Raw genomic sequence first — 13321 nt, forward strand, 5'->3', positions numbered from 1 at the left:
AAAAGTCATAATGAGCCAGATAACCACGATGTGGTCACTCGCCAAGAGCCAGATGTCCTGAAGTGTAAAGTCAAGTGGGCCTTAGGAAGCATTATCACAAACAAAGCTAGTGGTGGTGATGGAATTCCAGCGTAGCTATTTAAAATCCTAAAAGATAATGTTGTTAAAGTGTTGCATTCACTATGTCAGCAAATTGTGAAAACTCAGCAGTGGTCACAGGACTGGAAAAAGTTTTCATCCAATCCCAAAGAATGACAATGTCAAAGAATGTTCAAACTACCTTACACTTGTGCTCATTTCGCATGCTATAAGGTTATGCTCAAAATCCTTTAAGGTAGGCTTCAGCAATACGTGAACCAAGAATTTCCCAATGTTAAGAGCTGGGTTTAGAAAAGGCAGAGGAAGCAGAGATCAAATTGTCAGGATTCGTTGGATCACAGAGAAAGCAAGATAATTTTTTTAAAAATCTACTTCTGCTTCATTGACTATGTTAAAGCCTTTGACTGTGTAAATCACAATAAAATGTGGAAAATTCTTAAAAAAATGGAAAGAGCAGACTGCTTTACCTGACTTCTGAGAAATCTGTATGTGGGTCAAGAAGCAACAATTAGAACCTTACATGGAACAATGGACTGGTTTAAAATTGGGAAAGGAGTAAGACAAGGCTATATATTGTCACCCTGTTTATTTAACTTTTACGTAGAGTACATCATGTGAAATGCCAGGGTGGATGAATCACAAGCTGGAATCAAGACTGCTGGGAGAAATATCAACAACCTCAGATATGCAGGTGATACCACTCTAATGACAGAGAGTGAAGAGGAACTAAAGAGCCACTGATGAAGGTGAAAGAGGACAGTGAAAAAGCTGGCTTAAAACTCAACATTCAAAAAGCTAAGATCATGGCATCCAGTCCCTTCACTTCCTGACAAATAGAAGAGGAAAAAGTAGAAGCGGTGACAGATTTGGTTTTCTTGGGCTCCAAAACCACTGCCAATGTTGACTGCAGCCATGAAATTAAAAGATACTTGCTCCTTGGAAGGAAAGCTTTGACAAATCAAGACAGCTTAGGATGTGAGAGTTGGACCATAAAGAAGTTGAACACCGAAAAACTGATGCTGGAGAAGACTCTTGAGAGTTCTTTGGACTGCAAGGAGATCAAACCAGTCAATCCTAAAGGAAATCAACCCTGAATATTCATTGGAAGGACTGATGCTGAAGCTCCAATACTTTGGCCACCTGATGCAAAGAGCTGGCTCATTGGAAAATACCCTGATGCTGGGAAAGATTGAGGGCAGAGGGAAAAGGGGGGGTGACAGAGAATAAGATGGTTGGATAGTATCACTGACTCAATGAACGTGAATATGAGCAAACTCCGGGAGATAGTGAAGGACAAGGAAGCCTGGCGTGTTGCAGTCTATGAGGTCACAAAGAGTCTGACATGACTTAGTAACCAAACAACAACCAAGCTACCACCGCACTATTACTACTGGGACTATAACTTGTGCAGGATAAGCTCAGACTCTGGGTAAAGCAGGCAAGCATCACCACCCATTTCATAGGCTCAGACAGATGGAGTGATTACCCTGGGCTCCCTCAGTCTGCACCTCCCAGCCACGTGAGCTCTCAACCACCAGACCACCTGCGCCCCTGGGTATGGATCATGTTTTATTGATGCTGAAGGGAGACTGGTATTGCTTTGCATTTCCTTATAAAACATGCTGTACTTTCCTTGACAGACTCCCAAGCAACTGAGGAAAACCAAGAGCAGCTGACGCCATGGGAAGTCTCAAAGGCCATGAGCTGATGAGAACGAGGGGGCCTGAGCCCCACCTGCAGGGGGCCTGGGGCCCTGGATGCTGCTCTTCCTTCCCTGCAAAGGAGTAGAGGAAAACAAAAGAAAGGGAAAGACTAGAGATCTCTTCAGGAAAACTGGAGATACAAAGGGAATACATAATGCAAGGATGGGCATGTTAAACGACAGAAACTGTAAGGAGCTAACAGAAGCAGAACAGATTAGGAAGAGATGGCAAGAATACACAGAACTATACAAAAAAAAAAGCCATAATGAGCCAGACAACATGGTTATCTGGACACCATGTGCTCCACCCCAAGTCCAATTTGTACGCATATATCCTCGGAGGCTTAGATTTTGTTAAACCTTTCCTGATTTGGAAGTGCTATTTTCTATTGCTTAGCTACTTCCAGTGAAAAGCAGAACACGTGAGACCCAGGCTTCACAGCCACTGCTCTGCCTGCATTGTCCTGGCCTCGCCCACCTCCCAGACCTTGTGGGACCACCGCATCTCTCCCTCCAGAGTCGGGAGGGGGAGGTCTCGTCTTACCCTCCCCCCCAACATCCCATAGGGCCCATTCTCAGCCCTGCCCTACGAGTCCTTTCTGTATTTTTGCAACAAATCGTTGCAGGTGCCTAGTTAACCCCAGCATTCCTCTTGACCTTGGAGGCTACATCATATTCACACGGGCCTCTTGCCACAGCAGTGGAGCAGGGAGGTGGCACCAAGCTAGGGGCTGGGATGGTTTATCTGGGTAGAACAGGCCTCTGTGTCCCCTGAGGTTTCTAAACAGAGGGAGACTAAGAGCCCCGAGAATATGCCCAGAGTCCCTGGAGGGCTGGGGAAGTAAGTCTGGTAAATTTGCTTCTCCACACAAAAAAAGAAGAGAAACTGCTAATACAAAGGTCTTTGCTCCTGGGATCTCAAAATCCTCTTCGGAGGGTTGTAGAGACCTGGACCCTCTACCTCTCAGGGTGGCTGGTAACTCGAGATCACCACCCCAACCAGTTACTGTACTGGGTGCACCCTGAGCTGGACTGGCAGGGTCTGAGGGGTCCTCGCCCCTCCCTCAGCCTTCCACCACTTCAGACCCCATTTCTCTCCAAGCAAGAGTCAGCGTGAAGCTCAGATGTGGGCTTCAATTCTGGAAGTGGGGTACCTGGACCTCAAGGAGACCGAGAGCCACTGTTTCCTAAGTGCTTCCCATGTGTCAAAGACGGACAATGAAGATGCTGATGGTGATGATAGAGATGTAGGTGAAGATGTTGCTAAAGATGGTGGGAAAGAAGATGAAGAAGAAGATAACAACAAAAATGATGAAGACATATGATGTAGAAAGAGAAGAAAAAGATGGATAAGACACTGATGAAAATGATGGTGTCATGAAGATGGACAAGGTGACGGACGAGGTGATGAAGATGGTGAAGAGGATCAAGACAGTGATGGTGATGAAGATGCTGAGGAAGAGAATAAAGTTAGTGAAGAACAGGATGGTGACACTGATCATGATAATGGGCCTTCATACAAGCATATCCCTCAACCCTTGTGACAGTAACTGAGAAATTACCAAGTGCCCACAAGGCCCAGGTACTGTTCTAAGGATTGGAGATAAGGCTCAGGGGTGAGGGGCTCCTTTGGGTGATGAAAACGTCCTAAAATTGCTAGTGGTGATGGACGCACAACTCACGGATATACGAGGACCACTCGACTGTGCACTTTGAAAGGGTGGATTGTACAGTATGGAAATTACATTTCACACTCTTAAAAGAAATTCCCTACTTCCATATTTATTTGTTATATTCTCTGGTGCTTCCTCCCTACCACACAGAAGTCCAGACATTTTACGTATCCCGTCTCTCTGCATCCTTTCTGCAGCCCTAAGAGATAGGCTTTGTTGTAATCATTCCAATTTTACAGAAGAGAACAATGAGGCACACACCAGAGAGGTCACCTGCCTGTAGTCACACAGCCAGAAAACAGCAGAGCCAAGACAGGAAGCAAGACATCCTGCCCAGAGTCCATGCTCTCCCCACCACACAGAGACACTTCCTCTGACCAGGATGAGAGCCAAGGGGGTCGCACACAAGGTCTTCCAGGTCAGCCCCTTCGCCCACCAGGTGCAACGATAAGACCCGTCGGGGCTGCACGGGACGCTGGTGCACACCAGCTCTCGATGCTTCTACTGCTGACCATCAGTTCCCTCTTCTCCTCTATTGTCTGAAAAGCCCTTTAGAAGTTGTCCCTCCGGCCATTTCAGAGCCAGGGCAGACACATGTCCTGTCCTGTGTCTGCCCTGGAATGCTGAGTCCAGCCCTCTGAGGCTCTGGCCGTGCAGTCGAGCTGGGCTAGGAGAACACCCTGTGCCTTCCTTGCGGACGGCGGCTCATTAACCAGCAGCCTCCTTCAACAGCGGCCTCTCCTGACTCAGTCCAGCTGGGCCCCCAGCGGCAGTCCCAGCCTGGCTGCAAGATTCCACCTCCCGAAGTCAGGGAGCCCAGGCCTGGCCCCTCCTCAGCAACATGAGGAAGGACTCAGCTGCCCTTGTCCCATTGCATCCAAGCAGAAACACCTGCCCCAGTGTACCAACCGAAATCCCCAAATTACTCAGCATCACCTCGTGGCTGGAGGCCTGCAGGCTGATGGAACAGAGGAATGTGGGTTTCAAGTTCCCTCACTTCCTTTGGATTACATTTAATGCTGCCCAGTTCCCATAGATGGACGGGACCTATTAAACCCAACACAGCTGTTCTGTCCCCAGGGGTCCCTCTCAGGAAAACAGCCAGCCACTTGCTGTCCCTCTGTTGTGCTGCATGTTTGGAGGGAACACCCTGCGGTAGGAAACGCACCCACGATCAAAGGAACCTCACAACCCGGAAAATGTGCTGGTGCTTCAGTGACCCTGATCTTGAGCTGGTGCTGCTGGTAACTTGCATCCTGAGTTCAACACCGCCGGGGAGGTGCCTCCACATGGTCCTCCCACTCCTGCTCATGGCTTGGACCCCCAGGAAGAGTGCCAGGGATGCGTGTCCAAACGTGGATCCAGAGCCTCCCTCCTGCACCTGCCTGCCTTCTTCCTGTCTTCCCTCCCCCAGCGCAGAGCATCAACTCCATCCTGTTGGGGCCACCTCCTCCAGCCCTCACCCACATCCTGCTCCCTGTCCTCTCCCGGCTCTCAGTCCATCCCTCTCCAGTCCCATTGTCATGTGCTGACATTCCTCTCCTCAGCTCTTACAGACCAGTCACGTGGCTGCTTTAGGCCCCCTGCTGACCCCCTACGTGTAGGCAGAGGGGTCCTCGGATATGCCCTCGCCCTGCCACACCCCTGCTTGCAACCCCTCTGGGACCCTCACTGCTTCTCAGGAAAGGCCAGATGTCTCTGGCCACTGTTTGCACCAATTTATGGAGTGGCTGCTCAATGGATGAGGGACCATCAAGTGAGAACAGACAGGATCCTGGCATTCTAGTAGGGAGCCAGACCCCAAACTGGCAAAGGAAGGAATAAAGGGTAACTTCAGACAGCAGTTATTGCAGGGAAGAAAACAGTGGGATGATGGGATGGAGAGAAAGGCTATGAGGCCATGACCCTGGGGAGGATGGGGGTGGGGGCATCAAGGGAGGGTCCTTCTGGGAGGGACCAGAGGTGGCTGCGTGTGGCCCAGGAGCAGGAGGGCGCCCACCCCTTGGTCCTGCTGAGCCCTTCAGCTTCCCCCACCCTGCCCACCCCAGCTCCTCACAACCACACCACATTCTCCAAGAGGCAATGCGGATTCAGGCTGCGGTACCCTCTTGCAGCTGCTCTCTGCCTGGGACATCCTTGCACGCCAGCCCACCATGTGGACTGACACGTATCAAGACCATGCTCCTCATTACCCACTCTTCAAAGCCTCACCCCAACTCTGCCTCCCTCCTGCCAGCTTAATCTCTTCCTCCTAGACCCTCGCTTCCGTGGCTGATTCATATGTCTATTTTGTACGTATCTGATTAGATATGATGGTTCCTGATGCGCCTCTGCACCCCGGCACCCAGCCCCTACGCTTTGCAGGGACCCGAGGTTTGTGACGGGGTTTGTGCTCCCCGGAGACATGCAAGGGCGTGGAAGCGATGCCGTGGGAGAAACAGGCCTGCTCTGCTGCAGTCTCAACCAGATTCCCCGTTAAGTCATCACAACATCCCCTTACATCACAGTGAGTGTGCGTACACCGTGGGGTAGGAGGCAAATCTACAAGGTACTGAAGTGTGGTGCTAACAGCTGTCATTACACGAGCCGGGGGTGGTTGCACCGGGCCCTCAGGAGCTGCACCCTCAGTGATGCTACAGCAGGTGTACATGGCCCCACATGGCAGAGAACAAGAAGGAAGGTTCTAGAGTTGCTGACACTGAAGCAGACAAAAGACCAGAGGAGGATGTGGACCTTATCCGCTTGTTAGTTCTGATGCACCAGAAAGGGATGCTCCCTGGAGTGGCTGCTACTGCTAAGTCGCTTCAGTCGTGTCCGAATCTGTGTGATCCCATAGACGGCAGTCCACCAGGCTCCCCCATCCCTGGGATTCTCCAGGCAAGAACACTGGAGTGGGTTGCCATTTCCTTCTCCACTGCATGAAAGTGAAAAGTGAAAGTGAAGTTGCTCAGTCGTGTCTGACTCTTCACAACCCCATGGACTGCAGCCTACCAGGCTCCTCCATCCATGGGATTTTCCAGGCAAAAGTACTGGAGTGGGGTGCCATTGCCCTGGAGTGGAGTGTTTGGTTAAAATATTCGACTTGCCATCCTGGCTGTTCACCCGCTTGGCTGTTTTTGAGTCACATGCCTGCCAGTGGTGGGTGGCATGTAAACCACCACCCTCTAGGATGGGGTGTTTTTAGTTCATTATCAGTATTTATGCTAGCAAAATATAATGTAAAAATATTTTAAAATATTTAAAAACTTTCCAGTCACTTTAATTGGGGATGAAAGTTTCTTTGTTATTATAAATTTTTCACATCTCTAGTTACTAGTGAAGCTGAATTATCTTCATATGTTTATTTAGAAATTTTGCTCCCTCCTTCCCAAACCATGAATTCTAGGCTATTTCCCAGTGATCTACGGAGTTCTGCTAACAACTGGTCTTCATTCATGAATGATGAAATCATCTCACTCACTGCGTTTTCCCTCCTCTTTTCTCATTTCTGGAAATGATGTTGTTGTTTTAGTTGCTTAGTCGTGTGGAACTCTTTGGCGACCCCATGGACTGCAGCCTGCCAGGCTCCTCTGTCCATGGGATTTTTTCAGGCAAGAATACTGGAGTGGGCTGCCATTTCCTCCTCCAGGGGATCTTCCTGATGCAGGGAGATCCAGATCCCACGTCTCCTTCATTGGCAGGCAGATTCTTTACCACTGAGCCAGCAGGGAAACCCTCTAGAAATGCTGTTCTTATGAATAACACATAAAAAGAAGTAAGCACTGTATGTAGTTCCATATTAAAAGTAAAGATTTTGACAGCAAGAGGGAAAAGGTGCCCGTCTGTCCCTTACACACTAGACCACTATTACAAATGAAAATTTAAACACTAGCAGAAGAATGGAAAACCCTCTGCCACGATGCTAGTGGCAAAATCTCGTGTATGCTATTTTGTGTATACACAAAAATATGTATTTTTAGTTATACTTTTATATTTAAAGTTGAGAACTGGATTTGAAATCATGTATAGAAAAATATACTTTCTAAAGATAAAATTAAGAGTTGAGGAAATTAAAGTAACACTGAGAAAAAACAACAAAGCAATCCCACTCCTGGGAGCATACCTGAAGGAAACCATAATTCCAAAAGAGGCATGCACCCCAATGTTTACTGCAGCTCTATTTACAACAGCCAGGCCATGGAAGCAACTTAAATGCCCATCAACAGAAGAATGGATAAAGAATCTGTGGCACATATATGCAATGGAATATTACTCAGCCATAAAGAAGAATGAAACCGTGCTTTTGCAGAGTCACAGATGGACTTTGAGACTGGCATACAGAGTGAAGTAAGTCAAAGAGAAAAACAAATATCATATATTTAATACATATATGTGGAATCTAGAAAAATGGTACAGATGAACCTATTTGCAAAGCAGAAAGAGAGACACAAATGTAAAGGCAAATGTATGGACACCAAGGTGGGAAAGAGAGGGGCAGGGTGAATTGGGAAATTGGGATTAACATTATATAGCACTATGTATAAAATAGGTACTAACGAGAACCTACTGTATAGCATGGAGACCTCTACTTAATGTTCTGTGGTGAACTAAATGGGAAAGAAACCCCAAAAAGAAGGGATACATATACACATATGCACACACACACTCTCAGCTGATTCACTGCTATGCAGCAGAAAATACAACATTGTAAAGCAACTATACTCTAATAAAACAAATTTTTAAAGGAATACAACCAGAGCACATCTGGAGAACTACAACAGATGGGAAAGAGAGGTAAGAAAAGAAAATTCAAACTGAAACAGAGATGCTCCCCAGTAATCCTGTCTCACTCCTGGCTCCTCACTCTCTCCACAGCCTCAGCCTCAGGTGGGCATCGGCTTTGCATGAATGCTTTAGAAAAACTTCAAGTTCTATACTTTAGAAATTACTGGCAATTATCCAAAATCTCCAATGTTAAGTCAAATGACAGGAGTCTATTTTAATACCTATTTGGTTTCTGGTAACCATGACAAAAATGTAAATAGGTGAGTTAGACATAGTATGATCAATAAATGTGAGACTCCTTCCAAAAAAAAGTTGATGAAATTAAGACAAAGGCCATACAAGAGAAGGTTAAACATAGACACACCACCCAAATGATATAAGGCAGTTAGTTGCACACTTGGCTCCGAGCTTCCTGGTAGCCAGGACAAAAAGGGAAACACAATTATCTACAAACATGCACGCTCCTTAAAAAACCAATGTAATAAGTGTGGCTTATTTTGGTCCCAAGGTCTCCGAGAACAGTCTCCCAAGGGTCCTGAGGGAGGGAATAGGGCTCAGCGCAAGACAGAAGCGAGACTCAAGGGAAGGGCTCTGTTCAGGAGATCTGGGGTGGGGCCTCGGAATCAGCACTTTCACAAAACTCCCTGGTGACCTGGATGGACGCTCTGATGTGGGGACTGGCGTGGATGGGATGACCGATGACCCCGCCCCCCATACTTCCTGCTGTATGAGCACAGGCAAGGGACTGCACTGTCCTGAGCCAGTTATCTTCATCCAAAAATAGGACTATTAACAATTCCTACCGTAGAGAGCTCTCACAAGGCTCCAAGGAGGTGATGTGTTTGAAACACTTGGCAGGAAGCTGGTACACAGAAGACACTAAATAAGTGTTAACAATGACCATCATTAATAACCATGCTTCTCTGTCCCCACTTATATGATGTCTGCATGGCTGGACTCAAGACACCCAGGAGGAGCTGGGCTCTTACCCAGCACTGCTGAAGAGGAAAATCAGCAAGTGTTTATCAATATCCGTTATTATACAATCCCCCGCCCTCTGCAAGGATGCCTCAACACTTCCCAAAGGAGCAGCTTCCTTTCCAGCAATTAAGTCTTTTTTTTCCTGCTAAGCCCAGAAAAAGTCAGGTTTCAATATTTTCAAAACCCTGTGTCCATAGAACTGAGACCCTGCTCTTTGCCCCAGGTTTCCTGGCACCTTTAGCAGAAACAAAGCCCCACGGCATGATTATCAGGGGTGCCAATCTCCACCACCATCCTTAAAAGCAGCAAGCCGCCTCCTTAAGTTCTGCAGTTTTCAAAACAGGTGCGGGGGAGGGGAGCAGTAGCACAAAACACTTGTTTTCTGGGATCTTGTGCTTCCTGGAGGCCTGAGTGGCAGCAGTTTGTTCTGGAAACGGGAGAACACGACGTGCAGAGGAACCAGCTCGAGGAGCACTTAATGCCCACACAAACGTGCTAACTACCAGCTCCTGGAGGACACTACTGAGCATTCATCAGCTTCTCACAAGGCGGTCCTAGAGCAGAGGAGCCCCCAAGGGAGACTTAATAGAAGGTCATGCAGCATTCTGGAGGTTCCTGGCACCCCGCCCCCCAGCTCCAGGCAAACTGCACCATAAGGGCTTCCCTGGTGGCTCAGACAGTAAAGAATCTTCTACAATGCAGGAGACCTGGGTTTCATCCCTGGGTTGGGAAGATCCCCTGGAGGAGGGAGTGACAACCCACTCTAATATTCTTGCCTGGGAAATCCCACAGACAGAGGAACCTGATGGGCTACAGCCCATGGGGTTGCAAAGAGTCAAACACAACTGAGCAACTAACACTTTCACGGGGAACAAAAGCAAGGTCGTTAACAACTACACTAACACAACCTGCGTTCTACAGCAGCTCAGCACCCTGGCCTGGCCTCCGCCCCTCCTAGATGACCACTAGTTAAGTGCATCCAGCCAGGACCATCAGCAGCAGCTCCACGCCCCCCCGCTCCCCACCAGGAACACACTTTCACCTGTCTGTAGAGGGACTATCCTAGACTCTTCCGAAGGTCCCAGGAGGAAGGTGCTGCTACGGTGTTGAATTTACAAACCGGGGGAGATTCGGAGAAGGCGGCGCTGACACAAGCCCACAGCACTGTGAGGGAAGCCTGGGATTTGAACCCTCCTGGCTGCCTTTCCCCAAAGCCCATGGTTGGCCCAGAGTCTCTCTCTGGATATTTTCACTAACCGTGCTGTTTCAGGGATAGGGGGCACATCTGCATCCCCTCCAGTAATCCCCACCTTAACACAGGCATGAAGCGTTTTGCACAGAGGCTCCGGGCCTGGCTGGAGGCCTGAATGTCCTGACGGAAGCCACACAAAATGAGAAAACCCAGAGACTCAGATAAGCCAGAGACCGCCTCTGAGAACCTGCTTCCCCTGCCACCCAGGCTGGGAGTTCTGAGGAACCTAGCCCACCTCCTCAGAGCTGTGTGACCCCGGGCAAGTTTCTAAACCTCTCTCATCAAGTCTTAGTTTTCTCATCTGTAAAATGGAGATGATGACGATCGGTTCCTACAAAGATTAAATGAAATGAGGGAAAGCAAGCAAAACTCACTGCACGGGCTCTGCACTTAGAGGCAAAGTTGTCATTTGATAATTTTGTGAACAAATGCTGAATTCTAGTGCTGGACACCTCAAGCTTATAACAACAACAGTAAGAAAGAAAGCTGTCAGGCACCCTTATCACCGGCTCCTCTTAAACGGTGAGCACACAACTGTACTGAAGCAAGACCGTAACTTCCAGAACTCGCCCACTGTGCGAGGCCCTGGAGCTTTGGGTCTGTGAGACGCTACAGATTCATTTACACACACAGTAAAGGTGGGCTGGGCTGCTGGACAGAAAGGGGGTGAGAACTACCACGAGGCTTCACTCCCCCCAGGCTGACTCTGACTTCATATGCCGCCCCCGCCTCCACAACAAGGAGCAGCACATAGAGTGGGGGAGACCAAGACCACTTCATCCAAAAACGCTCTAGGAGTGCCCAAAAGATGAGAGAGTCAGGGTCTGGAGATTTAAAAAAAATACACAAGACGAAAACACCAACTGCACTTCAGGATATGGTGAATGGCAGGTCGCCATGGCAACCAGAGGCTGAATTATTCAGCAAGTGAAGGCAGAAGAATCTCTGAAAGGAGGCAAAACAAAGACAAAGGATCCAATTAAACCACTTCTGTAGGGAAACAAACCAGGCAGCCGGGAGGGCTGTGTCTGCCCCCCGGGATGTGATTTCTCAGCCATGGCCCCTCCGTGTCTAATTCCAGGCTTGCTTTTCCATTTTTAAACATGGTGACAAACAGCCAAAGAGCTACTATGTTCTACTCAAGATTTAAAACAAGCTACAGACTCAGTGACTAATGGAGGAGGTCCAGTCCAGAGCCTGGGTTTGGGGTATCACTTAATCAGAGGGACTTCGAGGTCCCAGCACCCTACCTTTTCCCACCTCCTGTCTGCCCTAGGAGACAGGAGTGGAGTCCCCAGAGTTCTCTTAAGTCAAGCATCATCGTGATCATTTTGTTTTCCTTGAATCACATGTACTTAAAATGCTTACTATTTTTTCTTTAATTTGCTTAATATCTCATTTTGAAGGAAAACTTGGTTTTGTTTGAGTATGTGCGTGCTAAGTCATTTCAGTTGTGTCTGCCTCTTTGTGACCGTATGGACCATAGCCTGCCAGGCTCCTCAGTCCATGGGATTTTCTAGGCAAGAATTCTAGAGTGGGTTGCCATTTCCTCCTCCAGGGTCCATTTTTCGGACCCTGAGATCAAACCCGCATCTCTTAGTATCTCCTGCATTGGCAGGCAGGTTCTTTATCACCTGCCCCATCTGGGAAGCCCCTGGTTTTGTTTAGCAAATAGAAAACCATTATCGACTGGCAAAGAAGACAACTGCAAAAGCAACGTGTGTAAAAATCATTTTCTTTTTTTTTTTTTTTTTTACATCTGGACAGGGGAGGATGTTTTAAGACTGGGCACAAATAGTGTGAACCATAAAGTACATCAGGGGCCGGGTGGGCTGTTGTTTATGTTTGTGCATAAACCTCCACTGGACCCCAGCCGCACTCACTCACCACACACAGGCCATGACTGAGTGAGTGTGACAACAGAGTTGTGTGGTCACGGTAGACACGGTAGGTCCCCGAGCAATACTCGTATCCAGCTCTTCATGGAGAACATCTGCTGACACCAGAAGTACATGATCGATCATCTGGTGACTTTAGAAATGAAGAGCTTTCACAAAGCAAAGGAAACATCAACAAAATGATGAGGCCGGCCCCAAAGAGGAAGAAGAGGTAACATGTGCAGACCCAGAGAGGGCTGGGAGCTGCGATTTCCAGAGTAAACTCCTCAAGTCAGTAAGATAAAGAAAACTTCGGGTAATGGGCAGGAAAGGAACTGAAAAAGCTAATAAGCACTAAAAAAAAAAAAAAAAAGTTTAATCTCGCTAGAAATGAGAGAGATGAAAAACCATGCCTCCTGTGATAGTGCATGGCATTATGAGACAGGCAGCCGGGACACAGAGCCTGATCGGCTGGCACATCCCTTCGGTCATGAGATACATGCAGCCGTGTTCCCAGCCCTCCCTCCTTCCCACCCACATGCACTCATTGAGCATCTGGTTGGTACCAAGCCCGAGAGTGGGTACCACCACACAGGAAGAGGTCTGAAGATGCTCTCAGGGGTGTGGGGCTCAGGGGACCTCTCTCCCTCATTTCCCACAGCTCTATCTGCAGCAACAACCACAGCACCGGCCTGCCCCTCATTCGAGTGAGATAAGCCTTTGTTGACTGACCAGACACAGAGACAAGTGCTTGGGGGTCTGACAGTCTCACTGCAATCAGGCTAGGAACATCCAACTTGGAGACACTCCTTCAACCCATTAAAATCAGGGAATTCATTAAAGTCCCCTCTCTCCCCAGAGACTGATCCAGGTTGGCGGTGGGGGGCGGGGCTCGTCAATCAGTATTTTAAAAAGCTTCTCCACAGGGAGCCCTGTTCTGGGTTTGGGGCCACTGGTCACCATGGGCACCTCA

At 48.3% G+C, this 13321-nt stretch overlaps 1 protein-coding gene and 1 long non-coding RNA gene across 6 annotated transcripts in view; one reads left to right on the top strand and one right to left on the bottom strand.

Annotated features, from left to right (window-relative positions):
* Positions 1–13321, bottom strand: part of PHACTR3 (phosphatase and actin regulator 3) — a 206116-nt gene that overhangs the window by 23894 nt on the left and 168901 nt on the right. The window lies entirely within an intron of this gene.
* On the top strand, positions 834–3567 carry LOC112449313 (uncharacterized). Its single transcript, XR_003037839.2, has 2 exons — positions 834–1654; positions 1740–3567. It is a non-coding gene; the product is annotated as an uncharacterized lncRNA (long non-coding RNA).

The sequence above is a fragment of the Bos taurus genome, chromosome 13 (assembly GCF_002263795.3).
Source record: "Bos taurus isolate L1 Dominette 01449 registration number 42190680 breed Hereford chromosome 13, ARS-UCD2.0, whole genome shotgun sequence".
Taxonomy (NCBI): Eukaryota; Metazoa; Chordata; class Mammalia; order Artiodactyla; family Bovidae; genus Bos; species Bos taurus.